Source organism: Lissotriton helveticus, chromosome 7 (genome assembly GCF_964261635.1).
Source record: "Lissotriton helveticus chromosome 7, aLisHel1.1, whole genome shotgun sequence".
Lineage (NCBI taxonomy): Eukaryota > Metazoa > Chordata > Amphibia > Caudata > Salamandridae > Lissotriton > Lissotriton helveticus.
This window is the reverse complement of record NC_136068.1, coordinates 495785700-495804811: the sequence shown is the minus strand read 5'-3', so window position 1 is coordinate 495804811 and position 19112 is coordinate 495785700. Positions and strand designations below refer to the sequence as shown.

At 47.0% G+C, this 19112-nt stretch overlaps 1 protein-coding gene across 3 annotated transcripts in view; it reads left to right on the top strand.

The window, feature by feature from the left end:
* The window catches only part of BCKDK (branched chain keto acid dehydrogenase kinase), a 232964-nt gene that overhangs the window by 75188 nt on the left and 138664 nt on the right, over positions 1 to 19112 (top strand). Inside the window, exon 1 of one of the 3 annotated variants that reach the window (XM_078652495.1) lies at positions 9965 to 10130. The exons of the other annotated variants lie outside the window; for them this stretch is intronic. The gene's annotated coding sequence lies outside the window, so the exon portion shown is untranslated. Of the gene's footprint in view, positions 1 to 9964; positions 10131 to 19112 lie in introns of those variants that run through there. 3 annotated transcript variants of the gene reach the window in all.

The window sequence follows — 19112 nt, the reverse complement described above, 5'->3', positions numbered from 1 at the left end:
CGTGGCCTCACGGCCTTGTTCACGCTATCGAACCACATACAGATTTCATTTTAAATGCTTAAAAAAACTGCAAATGCATAGGCACTGACATAGAAAGAGGATATTCACTGTTCACAGCTGTACATGATGCAACCTCATAGTAGAAAACGTGGCAGCCATCTTAAAGTGTATTCACATTACTTTAAATGCTGTTAATTAAATGACAAAAGTTCCCAATAAAATAAATTTTTTTTTATCCTCATTTGCGTACATGGCTCCAATCTATCAAAACAAAAACTGCCACAGAGCAGAAAATCAGGCTGTGCCTCTGTACTGTCTCAGCGGCAGCTGGCAGGGATAGCATAGGAAGGAGGGCGACCAAATCCCAACAGTAACTGCTGGCAAACCATGAAACTCTGGCGTATGGGCTATTTTGTTGGTCAATAGTGCCCGAGGTAACAGGGCCCCAAAAGCGCCGCAGCATACTGCCGCAGAGCCTGAAGGTGAGCCATGTCTGCATTAATCATTGGACCTGGGGAAAAAAAAACACAAAAAAAACCCCAGGCTCAGCGTGACCACTCCAGCTGGTTCCAAAATGCTCTCTTTCCCTGATTCCCTCCCCTTGCCAGATCGAGTTTTGAGATCTGGAGGATTGAAGAACGCCATTCATAGAAAGTGGGCGGCAAGGCGTCCTTCCAATGTCTGCAAATTTCCCTGCGCGCCGCCAGAATGGAATAGAACACCAGGTTAGAGGCAGCGCTGCGGGACTTCCCGCTCAGACCAAAGATGACTAGGCCTAGATCTATGGAGATGTGAGAATCCAGTATCGAGGACAGTTTGCTGCTTATGGAATCCCAGAAGGAGGTAATTTGCGGACATTCAAAGAACATGTGAATGTCGGACGCCGCCCCCAGTCCACATCTTGGGCAAGAGACCGGGCCTGTCAGGGAAAATTTTGACAGCCTCTGCGGGGAATAGTAAGCCCTATGCATTGTAAATAGATGGTTCCTTTGGAGCCAGGCTGGTTTGACCAAGTCCCACAGCACTCTACATGAAATTGACCAGAGTTCTACCACGTCTTTTCCTGGCATCGACTCAGCCCACAGTAGCGTTGGGAGACAAAATTTACCATCTGCTTCCTCTAAGATCATGTTATACCAAAGCGAGATCTCCTTCATTACAGGGGGTTTATCCACCAGACACGCCTCTAATTCACTTCCTCTCCTATAGGTAAGCTGCTGTTCCGCGAAGACTGTGTACGAGATGCCTGAGCCCAACTTGAGATTTGTAAATATTTGAATCTTGAGAGTCTAGGCCCAACTTTGTTGACCAAGTAGTTCCATGGAAGTAGAGATCCATCCATAAACAAGTCGCCCCAGGATACAATTCCAGCCTCTTTAAGTGGTAGTGCTAATACATCTTCCGCCCAGGCTGGGGGCGCAGGTAAATCCCATATAGGAGCTCTACTTGAGTGATAGCCTAGTTTGATCAAGTGCCTCACTTTATACCACGTATTGGCCATCCCCTGTAGTACCTTCAGCTTTATTTATTTTTTTTTAAATTTAGGGTCTCCAAATTTAAACAAGAAACTGCCCTGTCCAACTCCCTCACAGTTCAGCAAGGTGGAAAACATAAGGCCCACGCCTGTTTCAGTTGGTGTTTTCAAAAGCATTTGTGCATGTGATAACTGAAATGCCCATGCGTAAGCCTGGAGATCTGGGCCCGCCAACCCGCCCTTCTCCCTGCAACGCCTTATCTTTTTCCAAGCAATTCTTGGATTCTTATTGTTCCAAATGAATGAAGAAATCTCGCTCTACAGCTTTGAAATTAATTTGGGGTCAAAAAACAGCGGAATTGAATTAAATAAAAAAGAAACCTTTGGCAGAAAAGACATTTTTACAAGATTTACCTTCCCCAAAATGGTAAGAGGGAGGTGTGCCCAAGCTCTCATCAATTTTCGGCACTGCGCTGCTACTTTAACAAAGTTTGAGGAGGCTATCAAATGTATGTCTTTGACTATATTGATCCCCAGGTACCGCAAGTTAGCTCTTGATGTTTCTTTATGGGTATTTAAGTTGACATTCCATGACATTGACTCTGTTTTGGAGGCATTCACCTCATATCCTGAAACCTTTCCAAATTCCAGGGCTACATCTATGACCTCTGGGAACGCAGTATTAATGTCTGGTGAAAAGATCATAATATCGTCTGCGTAAAGTGCCACTTTTTTGACCCAATCGCAATAAACAAAAGGTTTAATTAGTGTGTTTTCTCTTAATTTTTGTGCGAATGGCTCTATATATAAGTCGAATAACAGGGGAGACAGGGGACAACCCTGTCTCGTACCCCTCGTTTCCCTGAATGGCTCGGATAGGCCCCCATTGATCAAAATTGAGGCTGAAGGGCTTCTGTATAGCAGATTTATTGCTCTACGGAATTTGTCCCCCACGTTGAATTTTAGCAAGGCCTCCGACAGGTATAACCAATTCACCCTGTCGAAGGCCTTGGTGGCGTCCAACGTAAGAACCGAGAGGGGCAAAGCTTCCTTCGTAGCCACATCTATGGCGCCTACGAGATCGTAAGTGAGCTCATATAACTGCCTCCCCTTTATAAAACCTTTTTGATTGAGATGCAATATATCCAGGGCTACCTGACTGAGCCTTTTGGCCAATATAGTCGCAAGAATCTTGTAGTCAGCGTTTAAAATTGATATTGCCCGATACGAGCCACAGTCGGATGGGGGCTTTCCTGGCTTCAAGATAAGTGTTATGGAGGCGTTATCCCAGGAGGCGGGGGGGCCTCTCCTTCCCTCAATATCTGATTAAATAAGGCCGCCAGGACGGGAGACACCTCTAATATCAAGTTTTTATAAATTTCAGACGGTAAGCCGTCAGTTCCTGCAGCCTTACCTCCCTTAGCTCCCCTTATGGCCTGCTCTACCTCAGTCTTGATTATTTCCTTGTCTAAGAAATTACTCTGTACAACCGACAGAGATGGTAGAGAGATATCCTCTAGCCAGCTTGTAATGTTTTCAGATGTAACACTAAGATTTTCCTGATATATTGCCTGGAAGAAATCCTTAAAGGTTTCCCTAATGTCTACGTCTTTTGTAAAGGTGCCTCTGTCTGTTGTAACCGAGTCAATATGATTTCGCACCCAATCAGATTTTACTTTCCATGCCAGCAACCTTCCAGCCCCCTCCCCATATTGAAAATGAGATAATTTGCTCGCCTCCCATCTCTGCAAAATACGCTTATCTAGAACAGATGACAATTTATTTTTCAATTCTGCCAGTTTTGCGAGTTTCAGGGATAAATCATGACTATCGTCAACCCTACAGTTATCAATGTCTATCTGGGCTGCTGTCATACTCGCTTCGATAGAAGACACCTCTTCCATATACTGCCTTCTTCTGTATACAGTCCTATTCTTTATCATTCCTCTTAATGAACACTTAAAGGCCTCCCAGACAACGCCAAGTGGTGCTGAACCAGTATTGGTTATGAAGAACTCCCGTGCTTCTGATTGTATAAACTCTATATCCTCCAAAGAGTTAAGGAGAGATCTATCAAAAGACCACGTCCGAGTGGGAAGCTTATCCCCCCACTCAAGTTGCAGCTTCATGGCAGAGTGGTCGGAGAGGTGCGAAGGGATGTAGCCTACACTCTTAACAGAGTCAACCAGGGCACAGCTAATTAGGATAAAATCAATCCTCGACCGATGTCGATATTTAAGATTTCTGAACGAAAATCCTTCTCTAACTTCTCCAATTTCTCCAGGTGTTTGAATCAGTCCACTAAATTAGCTTCCTTGACTCAATGCCTGGTGTTAAATCGATCAGCCCTACTATGGTCTTCCCCCAAAACCTTTTGGCTACCCCCTCCTGTTTGCTGAAATTTGTCTTGTTGCCTTTAGGACTTTGTGCACTTTGCCACTGCTAACCAGAGCTAAAGTGCTTGTGCTCACTCCTTAAACATGGAAAAAATTGGCCTACACCTGATTGGCACAAGAAGTTTACTAGTAAATCCCTAGTAAAGTGTTACAGCATGTACCCAGAGCCTGTAAATTAAATGCTATTTGTGGGCCTTCAAAGCAAAACCAAAGGGAATGATGGACGCAATGTTGAACATTGCAAGCACTCTCCCCCCCCCGTCAACTGATCTTGGTTTAATCCATCATCATTCTTTAGTTCACTCTGCCATCCCAGTTCAGACATGGCCATATGCAAATCAGTCTGACCCTGTGCCTGATGGGAACAGTCCAGCCCGAACTGCCAAACCATGTCTTCCCTGGACCGGAAGCGAGCATCCTGGGCCCGGTTTCTGGCATGGTGAGCAAAAAAAACTATGGATTTAGGCCCAGATCTCTGTACTGGGGTGAATGTATGACATTGTTCTGCATTCTGTCCATCAACTGTTGTTTTCGCATTTGTGGGCCTTCAGCACTTATTGTGCCACCCACTTACAAAACATTTTCAGTGTATTTAAAAGTTGGACATGCACTTTTAAGTTTTACATGTCCTGGTAGTGAAAAAGTCTCAGATTAGTTTATCCCTACTGCAAGGGTTAACACGCTCATAGGATAACATAGGATTACCTTATTACTTTTAATAAGTGATAACGTGTTTGGGAACAGGTAGAAAAGTCATGATTGGTCTCTAATATATTATAAATAGGGCTCCCGGTTTCCCGTTTTTACGTATTTTTACATATAAATACAGACGGAAACAAGTTTTCCTTTATCTGTATTTATATATAAAAACCTGGAAAATACTAGTATATTTTGTTGTGCTGCCGTCTAGTGTCTCCCCTTCCTTAGAGGGTTAAGAGGTGACAGCTTCCCGAGCTGCCAGCCGCACCCGAGTACTTCACAGGTCTTTGAAAGACCATTTATTTGTTAATGAGGCTGCTTTGTTATTTCACCCCTTTTAGAGCCCTTGCCAGAGTCAGATTAGGACGGACTCCGCTCCCTGATGGAATTAGCAGGTCTGGAAAGCAGCAGCAGCTGCCTCTGGGGATGCAGAGCCGGTGCTTGACACGTGGATATAAAAAGTGCGCCCCCTTTCTAGACGGCAAGCTACAACTGTTCTTCCCATCTCGTAGTCCCTCTACAGCTGATCACTTTCCCACTCGTGAGGGTACATCAGCTACCCAGTTCTGTGGTGTGATATCTGTGACAGCAGCAGTCACTGGCTTGTATGTAATGTGACTGCAATCAATATGTGACTAGCTCTACTAGGACTCGTTTTGTGAGGTGCACGGATTAGCAATGTAAATAATATGACGGCCCGGAACTACACTACACACCTTGTGGAAAGCAGAAACCCTTTGTATAAGTAGGTGTGTGATTTGGGGGTGATGGCCTATCTGGAAAGAGATCCACTGGGAGATCGACATCATAGACATTCCACAGGTTATGATGGGCACTGGGTAAAATGCTTTGTCAGCTGGTTCAAAAGGATTGCGCTGTCAATATATGTGAGGGGAACCCTCGAGGGAGAATGGAAGTGGTGAAGCAAGGGGTGGTGGTTGAGGGAGCGTTGGAGGAGGTAGAAGAGGAGAGAGAAGTCGAGGCTCAATGTTTCTTGAGCTTATGAACTGGGAGACACTATTTTGTTCTAAATTTTACACGACGTTCTGTATGTGGAAAATCACTTAAAAAATTGTGTTTTAAAAATTAACTACGTACATCACACACCGTGCCATTTTATTTTTTAAACACTTTCATAATATCTTAAAATGTTTGTTGCATTCCAACAGGCAGGCTGCATGAAGCGAAAATTAAATGTTTCATTAAACAATGCAGAGTGCATGTGCATTAAATAATTACAAATTATTCTAAAGCATGTCACGCTTGACGTGCACTGTGTGCGCCAACCTGCAGTGCCAGGAGTGTATTAAACAAAAACCTAATTATCACACTGAACACAGCTCTGCACGTTTGTATCATGGGAATTCAAGCCAATAGGCTTAAATCTTTTAAACCGGGACAAAGAGTGAGGGTTAAGTTCTACCCAACAGTAATCTTCTTTTCTCCCCAAGCAGGAATCTAATGACCCAACATGACCTGTGTCCTGCCTGCCTCCAGGCCTTCGACAAAGATCACAGATTGGGGCTTATTTACAAGCTCCTTGTGTTGCATTGTCAATTTAAATAATTGTGGAAAAATACTGGCTGTAGCGTCATCTTTTGCTTGTGGCAAAAATAAATGTAGATAAATACAGAAAAAATGCCCGAAAAAGAAATATGGATAAATACAGACGGAAATTGCAAAAAAATAAATACCATAAAACCGGGAGCCCTAATTATAAATCAAAATCCTCTTTAATAGTAAAGTTGGATTTTAGGTCACAATTCTGAAAATGCCACTTTTAGAAAAGTGGTATTTTCTTGTCCTAACCATTTGGTGCCTGCAACCTGTGTCCTGAGCCTCATGACTAGGTGTAGTTACAGCCTTTGTCTATTCCTCCTGTACAGTGAGACAAAGGGGGACTTTGTGTTGGCCAGATAGACCATCCTGGCAGGATGGGAGGGGTGGTGCTCTTCCCTGCCCCACATACATTTCAAAGTGGCTGCTTGAATACACTCACAAAGAACTTGCCTCCAGGCTTTTGTCACCTCAAATATCTTGGGGCCTAGGCAGGAGAAGAAAGGAAATTCCTGATTCAGATATGGCGGGAGGTCTAGAAGAATCTACTCCTACTTCAAAGCTGGCATTGAGTATAAATATTGGAACCTCAGGACAGCTCTTCAGTACACTCCTGGATCTGTGAACACTACAGAAGAAGGACTGCCCTGCTGCTTGAAGCCTGCCCTGCTTTCTGAGAAGGAAGACTGGACCTGCTCCCTTCACCCCAGGCAGAGTGACTCCAAGGTCAGGTGGCTGACCTCCTGTTCTGAGTTACAGGGGCACAACAAGCTCCAGAGCCCTCTTTCAACTACCACCTGGCTTGCTGCACTGGACCTGCCGAACCTGCACCTTGATCTGCCTGAGCCCTATTGGTTTCTACTGGAGTGAATTCCTGAACCTCAGAAGGTGCTTCCCCAGGTCCTGGACCCTTCGCTGGCCTCAGTGTGACCTCCTTCTTTGAAGTAAAGGAGAAATCCTGATTTGGGCTCTTTGAGATCTCAAACGGGCCAGTTTGCGCTGAAGTTTTGCCACCTGTGACAACTGCAGCGTACAACACCAATAAACCCGACTGTTTGTGCTACATTGTCTTTCAGCGATGTGTGGTAACGCAAGATCTACAGCGATGACAGGCCGCGTTGACCACCAAAGCGATGGTCAAGCAATGACCATCCACAATACATGATAGGATCTTCTAGCTAAATCGACTATCTTCTTTCTTGCTTTTTCTTTCCTTCATTCTTTTTTTCTCTTGACTTCTTTCCATCATTCCTTCTTTCTTGCTTTCATTCCGTTCTTGTTTTCATTCCTTCTTTCTTGCCTGCTGTCTTTCTTACCCTTTCATTATTTCAATCATTATTTCTTGTTTTCATTTGTTGTTTCTCAGGTTTTTTCCCTTCTTTCTTGCCTTCCTTTTCTTTCATTACCTACTCAAGCATTGATCAAGGGGAACTCTTCACCCCTCCTGAACCATTGGCTGACTCCAATATGAGTTTAAGGCATGCTATTCTTTCACAAGGCGCACCTCTACACACAAAGTAGTTCACCTCAAAGTGCTATTGTATGTGTGCTTTTTTGAAAACTAAAAACATGTTTGTCTCAAGGGGAGGGTGTTTGTGTGTGTGTGTGAATATATATATATATATATATATATATATATATATATACACACACATCTCAAAAAAGTATTGTTTGGGAAATATATACATCCCAAACAATACGTTTTTGCAAAAGCCATGCAAGAATTGATAAAAAGCGGGCGGATTACGCTAGACTAAGCATGAGCGCAAAATCCGCTCCGATCGCGGATTTTGCGGATTTTCGGTAAATTTGCGGTCCGCGAACTCTCGCGAATTTACCGAAAATCCGCAATCCGCGAGCGGCGGATTCCGTGGTCAAAAGTTCAAAGCCTAATTTACGATGGCGCCGGCAAGCTGCCAGCGCCATCCTCAAATAGTTACTTAATTAGCTTCAACAGGAAGCTCTAATAGATAAGATGCAGCAGGGGCTCGAGCGCCTGCTTTATTTTATCAGTTGGAGCTTCCTGTTGAAGCTAATTAAGTAACTTTTTCAGGATGGCGCTGGTGCCGGCGCCATCGTAAATTATTTACGATGGGGAAAAACGGTGGTGTCTTCTTGAATAAATATGAAGGGCAGGGTTCCTTCTGGCACGACGGTCCTGGCACAAAAAATAAACCTCAACAGGAAACACTTGCAGATATCAATAAAGCATGTGCCCTAGTTGAAGCTTAAATTCAGTGACTCATTCATCAGCCCAAAATCAATCGTGAGCGTTGTGGAGGCTGGGCAGGTGTGCCTTCTTCCCAAATATACCATCGAAAATCCGCTGTGATGCAGGCCAGAGGCATTTGCATCTTTGACTTTCACGAGCGCAATCCCCGTGCTGTTCCTGTGACCAGGAGCTTCTGTCTCTTAATCTGCCGCTCTGATCGGTCTCTGACCTTTTATACACACAAGAGGCATGTGCGCTCGCATGGAAGCCCCTTCCGTTTGTCCCCGCCCACACACTCGAGGAAGCCCCGCCCCCAAATCCGCCGATCCGTGAATTCGCAAATTCGTGAATCGTGGATCCGCAAAATCCGCCCATGCTTACGCTAGACCTACTGGCTTTGCTAATGCTTGTTCTAAGTTGGTGTGGGATTTTTTTGGGGGGGAGGGGATGTTGTGTTTTTTTTAGTGAGTTTTTTTTTAATCTTCATTAATTTTTGAGTGGTGCATAAATACTTTACACGTTGCCTCCTTGTTAAGCCTGACTGCTTTTGTGCAAAGCTACCTGAGGAATTTAGTGCCTTTTTATGGTTCACCCTTACTGTGATTGTGGTTGTGGCTTAAGAAGGGTAGTCACCCCTGTCAACCAGGAAGCCACATTTTTGAACAGGGTGACCAGCTAGGTCACAACAGAACTTGTTTTCAGTCCTGGACTTTTGAGCTGTAGCCTAATGCAGTCTGGGCATTGTAGGTTGTTTGCTCCGATTGCAGACTAACGCATCTGAAATCACGGATTTGTATGTGGAAAGTTTAGGATGGGAGATATGGTTTCGAATGGGTTAGAGTGGGTTGGGCTTCCAATTAAATGCTGCTTCTGTCTCTTTATTTCTGACACACTATATAATGTATGCCTGATTCCTCACGCTCCTATGAGCCTTGCATAACTGAAGTCTTGCGACATACTGTACTCGCCTGGTTTTGTGCATGCCTCCACCCGAACCCGGGGGTGGGTGGGTTGTTCCTGGAAGTGACTGATCCTCGACGTGAAGGATGGATAGCCAGGCTCCTTCCAGGAACCGTCCGATTTTTTTATTTTGCTTTACAAGTAGTCACTCAACCTTCATCTATACGCAGTGTAGTTTACGTGAGAAGGAAACGAGGAAAAGAGACGTCGTCCCTTCTGTGAAAAACTAAGCTTCCCTTTTCTGGGCTTCACACACAATTTACTGAAGTTGAACGGGCACACGCAGACACATTCTGCCCTCCCCCTTCGCTCTCATTCGTGGTTGCATGACACCGCCCCCCATATAACTTGCTGGGATTGCGACTTGCCATGTGCACACAAATGCCTGCAACAAGTGCACTAGCCCCCAAATTAACGTGTTCAGTTTGTGATTTACCAGTACAGGCCACCGATCAGTGCATTACCCCACTTATCTATTGTGTAAGGATTTAACCAGAAATTAATGGCATAAGCACATAGCTACAGGAGGCGGATTGACCCCCCCCACACACACACACACACATGATTTTATTGTGATCGCCTCGCGCCATTCAACCACGTTCCCCTTTCTTCCAAGACCACAACTCCCAGCGTTCCGTTGGTATTCTTTCCTGGCACGCGAAGGTGTGGGCGGGGTGCCACTGGAGGTGGCCAGTAGGAACGATGGTGGCGTAGCCCGGGCGATGAGCATGTGCCGTATCTATTCAGCTTCATGGCAGTCGAGCTGGGCTCCCAAGTCCGTGAATCGAGCCGGTGCCAGGGAACTGGATAATGTGGGCGTCATTTCAAGACGGTAAGGGCCAGGGTAAGGGCACTCGGGGTTAATGCACCTGCTGCATATGTGTATGTACCTGCACGTTTATTGGTGCGGTTCAAATATCTCCGAGGGTTAGTGTACCTGCTAGGTCGTTCTGTGTGAAGGTCACAGTGATGGATGAATGTTGAGGCAGAAGTGTGCGCGCCCTCTGGATGGTCTCAGTTTATAGTGCTGAGAAGCCAGTCTTCAAAGAGTTACTTCTTGGCGAGCTATGTTTCAAAGGGAATGATACAAGGCCAAGAGACATTGCCCTTCGTGGCGGACTCTGCACCCCATGTGATGCACGTGCCGTAGAAAAGCATTGTGTTAAGGGCTTGAGATTATACGTCTACCTGTAGATTACAATATTGTAACACCCGTTGCCTCACCTGGTGGCGTTCCCTGACTGGCCACTGGTATAGCTGCAGCACCACTGTCTGCTGCTTCCCACAACGGAGGCCATGTAGCAAACGGCTGCATGTGGCCAAGATACTGCCTGGTCTGATACTACAGACAGGACGATGCCAATCGATTTGACTTTTGTATAGTGCTTGCACTGAGACACAGCGTACGTGTACTCAAGCACACCCAAAGCCTGGGCAGAGGTTACACTGTTCTCACAAACCTGCGGCTCCCAGGCGCACACAGCAGCAGTGATAGGTATAGGTTTAAAGTTCACGACACAGTGCTGTACATTGACGCAAAACAGGGTACTGTGCAGCAGACTTTACCCTAGGCCCCCTATCAGCGCAGATGGAGGGTGATGGACCCCATGGGAGCATAAGTGACACACTCTGAGTGTAGTGCATTAGGGCTATCAAAGCCTCTGCATTATGGATGCACAGGGAAGTGTATGTCTTGTCATTTGTGGCACCTTCACCCAGTCCTCCTTCTTTTCCTTTCAGTTAGCAGCATTTTTAAGGTTATATTTGAAAGAAAGAATCGAGAACCACAATTTTCTTTCCAATATATAACTACAATTGTCTAAATGCATCACATAAAATACCTGAGACTTCGCATCTCTACACATCGAAGATAGATGGAAAATACCCAAAAGCGGTAATTTCCTCTGATAATTCAATGATTTTTTTAGTTTGCTGTAAAGTTTTGTATGGTTTTTGGCATGCCACAGAGGCGTTTAATTCATAAAGCCCGATTCCCAGCACATATTGTTTGAGAACAAGGCCAATAAAAGTTCATGTTTATTGTGTCCTTGGGACAAGTAGGCGGATTCCCTGCAGCACAAAGCCTTTGGCTAACAGTTTACAGTACCACATTATGGATCAGGGAAAGGCGCATTGTCTGCAGTTATGTTTTGCAAATACACCATGTGTACACATTTTTATTCTGGAACCATTGTTCGTGCAGTCTGAGGTTACAACATTTCCTTAGAAGGCTCACCGTAATAAAGGCTTTCCATTAATTAATAATACATACAAGTTTGGATAGCATTAACATACAGATACAAATATTACCTTAGGAAAGTGTCAATTTGTCATACATAGATTCATGGTTCACATTTTTCACATAAGTTGTCTATGCTAGGCATGATTTTTGCATGACGTTTTGCAAATATGTACCCCATGTGTTGTTCTTAATCCTGACTTGTATCATAAAATAATGTATTTCAAGTACATTCATACCACGTGTGCCTGTTTTTTTCTGGATAAGTTCCAATCCGTTCTTCTATTTCACTTCGTTGAGTTACAATGCATGATTGAATTGGAATGTCCTCTTTTTTTGAGTCACAAAAATACGTGTATTTAGTGAAAACCTTTTTGTAAATGATCCCCTTGTTGGCTGTTTACCATTATTTTCTCAGACGAAAGGGCAGCAGATACAAGGTATAGACACACAGGCCACGCAGCATCGCCTTCAGTTGAATTGCAGATTATGGAGGATATGGACTCACTGGCTCTCATGGTCACTTGCCGTAGAAGAAAGGCAAATGCAGGGTGCTAGATGACAGGCCTCTCACGATCAGTTATTTCAGAAAAAGTGTTCACTGTCGTCACACGATAATCGGTTGCTAATTCGTCAGCAGCAATACAGGGTGTAGCATAGGCTCACACCAGCACTGATTGGTTAATATAGTTTATTAGTTAATTAAAACCATAAACGTGACCAAAGTGTGTGTCTAACATGTTTACAAGATTAAAAAGGCAATATAAAAACACTACATTTCCAGTAATAAAATAATCAGGATATAAAAGCCAACAGGACATTTTAGGATAAAAAGCACATTTTCCCTAAAGAAAAGGCTAGAGGAGGCATGCATAGGTAATACCCATAAAGTGCGTGGCACTCGGCTGTAGTCCTCCGGCCATTTAGCCTCCAAGATAATAATCAAGCTGTGGGGCATTGTCGATCTGATCTTGGCACTCCCACCGTAAACACCCATCCATGGCTTATTCTAAACAAGGTGACCACTATACATAAAGTGTCAGGTGCATTTGTACATCAAATGTTTGGAAAGGAATCCCACAGACCAAAGGGACAGGGCACCGGGCAAGACTTAACAGTCAAAATTATAATTCCATTAGGGTTCACTCATCACTCAGTACAACAACCTCAACAAGGCGGGGTAGAGGATTAGCATGCCCCTAGTAGCCCACCAAGGCCTTAGTATGCGGCGGACGTAGGGGATTGCCATGCCCCTAGCAGCCCATCATAGGCGTAAGTGTGCAGCACAGCTGCACTAAAAGGTGTACTGTTGATGTACAGTGGCCAATGCTACTAAGTAGGGTAGGGAATTTAAAACCTCTTTACTCTTGACACCTCCTTCTAGACATAACCTCTGCATGGCACGATAGGGGCTTGAGATATCACTTGCAACCATCCATTTGCCGAAAAATGTGGCACGTCTACACAGGGGAGTATGCTATTAGGTTTGTGGTGGCCAAAACCCTCGTCTAAATGGAATGGGGGGGATGAAACCTTTTGCTCTTGCCTCTCCCCTATTACCTCCTACTGTCACTTTGAACCCTAAATGTCCTTTTTGGATTGCACAAGAGTCTTGAATATATGCATAAACTGTACCAACCGAATATTGAGCATCATGTTCCTTGGGTTTAGTGACTCTATTGCTGCTTATCTGCATGTCCTGATTCCTATGCTCTTGAATTCACTACGCAGAAACTGGGTGCGAGAGAGGTGGTTGTCACTGAATTCACAGGGCAAAGCATGCAGCTTCGGGCATGCCCTTGAAGGAGAACCCTTATTGTGAGGAGCAGGAGTTCACTGGCTTCCAGTCTCAGCAGGCTAAGTTTCTGTGACCTCATTTCAAGGTGTTAGCACAGAACCCTGTCTCTGGCTGGACATGGGAGGTTCTCTCTTCTCTCTATACCAGAGAAATTCTCTACTAGGTCTCCTGGAAAGGTGTCAGCGCAAATCACTGTCTCTGGTTGGCCATGGGAGGTTCGTTCTACACCAGAGAGATGCTCTACTAGGTCTTTCAGCAGAGTTTATTCTCTTAGAGAAATATTTGTACTCCTAGACAGCCAAGGATTCGGTCTCCAGTGCTTGCCTTCATCTACACAGGTGTGCAGATTGGCTGGACTCAGAAGGTGAACACTGGATATCAGGGCTCGACAAATCTGAAAAATTGTACTAGTCCTGCAGGTCTAGTAACTTGGAAAATCCCCTCGACCCAACTTGACCTCGGTCTCTGAAAACGGAGCAAAAGTGACAACTTAACAAGATTTAAAGGTCTCTTTATTGCTCAGTCCCTTTGTGAGCAATAAAAATGCCTTTAAATCGTATCTTGTCACTTTTGTTCCGTTTTCAAAGACGGAGGACAAAAGTTAGTTTGTCTTCCTACTCGCCAGAAAGGGCGAGTAGGACCTAAAAATAGCTTGTCCTCATCCATTCTCCCTCGCAAATGCGAGCGGGCGAGTGGTTTTGTCGAGCCCTGGATATGCTGGAGTTGCTGGCTTTTATCCAGCCCTCAAGGCTGTTGGTCTAGGTTAGTTGTCCATTCAAATTCCAGCTTAACCCTAGGCTTTAGGACTAATGAATCGCAGCAGAGTGCATTTTCTTTTCTTTTCAGCACACGCCTCTTCAGGTGAATTTGTCCCTAGGCTGTGGCTTTTACTTGGTCATTTCTGCTTTCCAATGAAAAGTACATGATGCAAGAGATGAGCAGGCAGCGTATGTTCTGTAAGAGGTGTGTGCATTGGACATTGTTCCAAAAACTCAGCCATTGTTGAACTGTTGCTCTGACCAATATTCACTCACCTGCTGGATGTGATTTGGTTTTAGCCTAAACAAAGGCTCCCTCCTATGAATGATGATTACAGCACACAGTGCAGTTGGCTTCACAAAGAGTTCTACAGGGATGGGGAGGGGTGAGCACTATGGGGGGTAGATGCAGAGGTAGGAGAGAACAAGTGTTACGACTACCACTGATCCTGTGGAGTACTGTACCACGCATATTCTCCTTTAATTTCAACTGCTATAATTATGCTGTTGACACTCCAGTTACAATGACGCTTGAAATTCATGCAACATTGACTTGCGTAACTTCTTGAATAGTCTTTAAGCTGTTGACCATTGTTCGTTTGCCTACTTCTTAAGATCAACACCTCAGAACCGATGATTTTTGCGTTTGGCAACTGACCGTATCCTCACCCTTCAGCAATCTTATCATGGAAACTAGAATCCCTGCCACCTTAGTCAACCAAACCATGGAATTTGTAGGTGATCATGGACTCCACACTACCCCTTTTACAGAAGTAAATCAAGTGGCCATACAACGCTTTCATACAGTGGGATGTCTTTAGTTTTTCCCACTCTTGGTGTTGCTGCAAAAGGCTCAAGCTTCTATAGTACTGGCACTCTTCTACCTTGATTATAACCACGGTCTCTATCTCAAAGCACTTTGTTGATACCTCAGAAATTGTGAAGAAACTAATACATGGCACCAGGCAACTTCTGCATCACCAGTGTGGACCCAAACCACGTATGGATTATTTTCCCTGCACTAGCTAGGAAAGCCGCTGTTGAAATAATGTGTGAGCTCACCAAGCAGTCGATGAAATTGGGGCACTTTTATTTTCCTTTGCCAGAATCTCTGTGGGAAAGGTTGGTCAGTATTGACTTTACCATTATTCATAAATATTCATAAATACTTGAACCATGGTAACTTTCTTTTGCCTCCAGACAGCCTAATTTTAGAATGAACGCTCGCGTGAATAAAAGTACTAATATTCACCTCCAGTTCTGAAAGTGTTAATGACCTTGATGTTTTGATCAATTTAAACGAAAGTTGCAGCCTACAGTCTTCTCCAGTTGACAAGTAGGTATGCGAGCAAGCCCCCATTCTCGAGCTCTCAGCAACATTGTGTGCGCTGTGATGTACACAACCATGCTTGGAGCAGGTCTATGAGATGTCAAGCACTACTACCTACAACTTGTACATAGAACATACTATAGCCAACACCCTGCCTACCTCGGACCCCCAAATAGGTGCTCTGGAACTCTTGAAAATTGTAAAAAGCTCATTGCAGCTTCGTCTCTGCTATAGAACTGCTCCAATACAATAATAATACACTACAGTGTAGTCTGCAAAATCTAAAGGTGTAAATGGGTTTTGTAAAAAAAAAAAATTGATTTAAATATTGTTTGTTAAAATGGTGCATATTTGTATTTTTTTTTAACACGGGTATGTTTAAATGTGGGTTCAATTAATTTTGTAGATTAAATAGGGTCCTTTGGAAGCAAACCAGCTTCGTTATGCCATGCAGATTTGTGGCACTCTTCCCCAAGGTGCTACTCTGTTAGACACTGTAATTGTGTGGAGAAGTCCTTGGGAAAATATCAAGCCAGGAGACACACTGTACTTTCATTTGGGCAAATCAATGGTGCCACTTTTCAACCATGTACAACCATGAGCAATGATCCCAGCCTCCTGAAGAGGTTCTATAATTACCCCATCTTCAAAGGAGGTAACAAACTGGAGCCAGGGAATTACAGGTTGATAGCTCTGATTGATAACAAGGGAAAAAAATATATCTGAAAGAAACAGGTTAGTATTAGATTCCTTACCTTAGAATATCCCCCAGGCGTCAGACTGGATCCGGAAACTTTTGCGTAGCAGTACCCTTGCGTGTCGGTAGGCGTAGTCTGCGGCTCCGCGTCCATCGTTGTTGGCGCCGGGATGACGTCGCCGGAGTACTTAGACGCCGCCCTCGCGCGCTGACGTCAGTTCCTATTTTTTCCGCGCCAGCAAGCGCCGATCTGGGAACAGTGGTACCCTTTAGTCATTTTTTGACTAAACTTTTTGATCTTTTTGATCATATTTTTCGAAGTCGAACGACTCCGACGCTGCCGGTAGGGATGCCCGGGTTGAAACTCTGCGTCAACTGCAACCGACTGATGTCAGTTACAGACCCCCATCGCCAGTGTCTTCATTGCCTGGGGCCCGACCACGATGACAAGTCGTGCCCCAACTGCCGGGGGTTGATGTCGAAGGCTAGGCGGGAGCGGTCCCACAAACACCTCAAGCACCTCAAGCTCCGGCAGTCGGCCCCGCGCCGTTTGAGGTCCCGGTCCGGAAGGAGGTCAAGGGACCGGTCACTGGGCCGGAGTCATCACGGCTCGGAGGATCGACACCACTCCTCGAGCTCCAAGTCCTCAGGTAAGAGGCACAAGAAGTCGAAGAGGCGACATCGCTCTTCCGACTCCCCCTCCGACTCGGCCAGGGGTTTGGGTGACACTGCCCACGTGGCTCCGTCGGAGCCGCAGGTGTTGCGGCCTGCTCCATATCCGCCGGTCCCTGGGCAGAACGCGACGCCGGAGGAGATCGACGCCTTCCTCGCGGCCATGAGGTCGCTCACTTCCTCCGTCGGGTTCCGTGGCGCCTTTGGGCCCAAGCGGCCCCGACTGGGAGCCCAAGCGGGCCGGGTGCTCTGGTGCCGTCGGGTGCTTCGGCCCCGGCGCCGTCGGCGACTCCGGTCCCGACACCTGCAGGGCTCCGCCGGATCCGGGTGGTCGCCGGTCGACCTTACGACCTCGCCGGCGCCGGCTCCTAGGGTGTCGCCCCCGGCGCCGACCACGGTCGACGCCGTCCCCAGTCCCCCCCTCGGCCTGGTTCCGATGCCGGAACGGCGTTGCTCGACGCCGCATTCGACGCCGATGGGAGATTTTTACTTCTATGATCCGGCCCCATCATTTGACCCTGAACAACAGGAGATGGGTGGCGAGGCGGATTGGGAGGGGTCTGAGGACCCGCTGGCATGTGAGTGCCAGCCTTATCCGGACTGGGCAGATGAGCTAGGGGACGCCAGTGATCTGGACACTTCGCCAGACACTGGCTTTGTCTCCCCTCCTACCGTGGCTATGGAGGGGGCAGCCTAGAGTGTGGTGATGACGCGGGCGGCCAAGGCCTTATCCCTTGAGCTCCCCGTCGCGGCCGTGAGGACTAACCTCCTCACTGAGTTTCATAAACCGCAAGCAAGCTCTTCGGAGCCTCTGTTGCTGCTTAATGAGGCCTTGTCTGACGTTCTTCTGGGCACCTGGTCCAGGCCCGCTACAGGTCCTCCGGTAGATAGGAACGTGGCCAGGCGCCACCGCCTGGCTCCGGGCCACCCTTGCTTCCTGTGCACCCACCCCATCCCCGAGAGCCTGGTCATACAGGCCTCTAACTCCCAGACCGCATTCCCGACGGCTCCCCCGATCGGGAATCCAAGCGGTACGAACAATATGGCAAAAAGATGTTCTCTCTGAGTTTGGGGTTGCGGTCAGTTAACACCACGTTCCTCTTGGCTGTTATACCCACTTTGTGGGACACGATCGCGGACGTGCTGCCACAATGTCCGGAGGAGGCCCGGACTAAACTCGCCCAAGCCCTTTCGGAGGGTCGAGATGCGGCACGGTACTCCATCAGATGTGGACTGGATACCACGGACTCGCTGGGTAGAGCGATGGCAACGACGAGGGCGATTCGTCGCCACGCCTGGCTGAGGTCCGCCAACTTTTCGGCTGAGGTCCAAAACACCCTGATGGCCGTCGCCTCTTTGGCGACAAGGCAGACAGTGCGCTTGAGCGCTTTAAGGACTCCAGGGCTACGGCCAAGTCCTTGGGCCTGTTGGCCCCACGCCAGCAGTCTGCCTCCTTTTGCCCCTTTCGTGGCTAAGGAAGGGGTGCCCCCACACGTCCTGCCAGCCACGGGCCGCAAACTAACATCTAGCGCGGTGGCGGACGTGGTAACTGCCGTGGGGGTGCCCGGAGACAACGGAGCGGCCAGTCCACATCCACCCCCGCAGCATCCGCCTCAAAGCCTTCCTAGTCTGAGCTTTCAGGCCCACGAGACGCCAGTGGGGGGCAGGGTACGCCATCACCTCCTCCACTTGCGCGACATCACATCGGACAGGTGGGTGCTGCAAATCGTCCGAAGGGGCTACTCCCTCCCCTTCGAGGCGACCCCTCCAGCCACGCCACCGCAGTACCACCGAGTGTCGGGGGATCACTTGAATCTTCTGCGAGAGGAAGTTGCGGCCCTCTTGGCCAAGGGGGCCATCGAGCGCGTTCCTGGGCCAGAAGTAGGGTGTGGTTGTTACTCCCACTACTTTCTGGTTCCCAAGAAGGGCAAAGGGGGCCTACGCCCTATCTTGGACCTGTGGAACGTCAACGGCTTCCTCCGGAAGGAGAGGTTCAAGATGCTGACACTGGCTCAGGTCTTAGCTGCCCTGGACCCAGGAGACTGGATGGTAGCGTTGGACTTGCAGGACGCTTATTTCCACATCCCCGTCCTGCCGGCCAAACGGCGCTACCTGCGGTTCACGGTAGGCCACGAGCACTTTCAGTTTACCGTGCTCCTCTTCGGCCTTACCAGCGCCCCATGGGTGTTCACGAAAGTGATGGCGGTGGTCGCAGCTCATCTGCGGATGTTAGGGGTTTAAGACTTCCCCTACCTCGACGACTGGTTGTTAAAGGCTGGCTCGCCCCAGACAGTCGTCAGCCACCTCCAAACTACGGCCG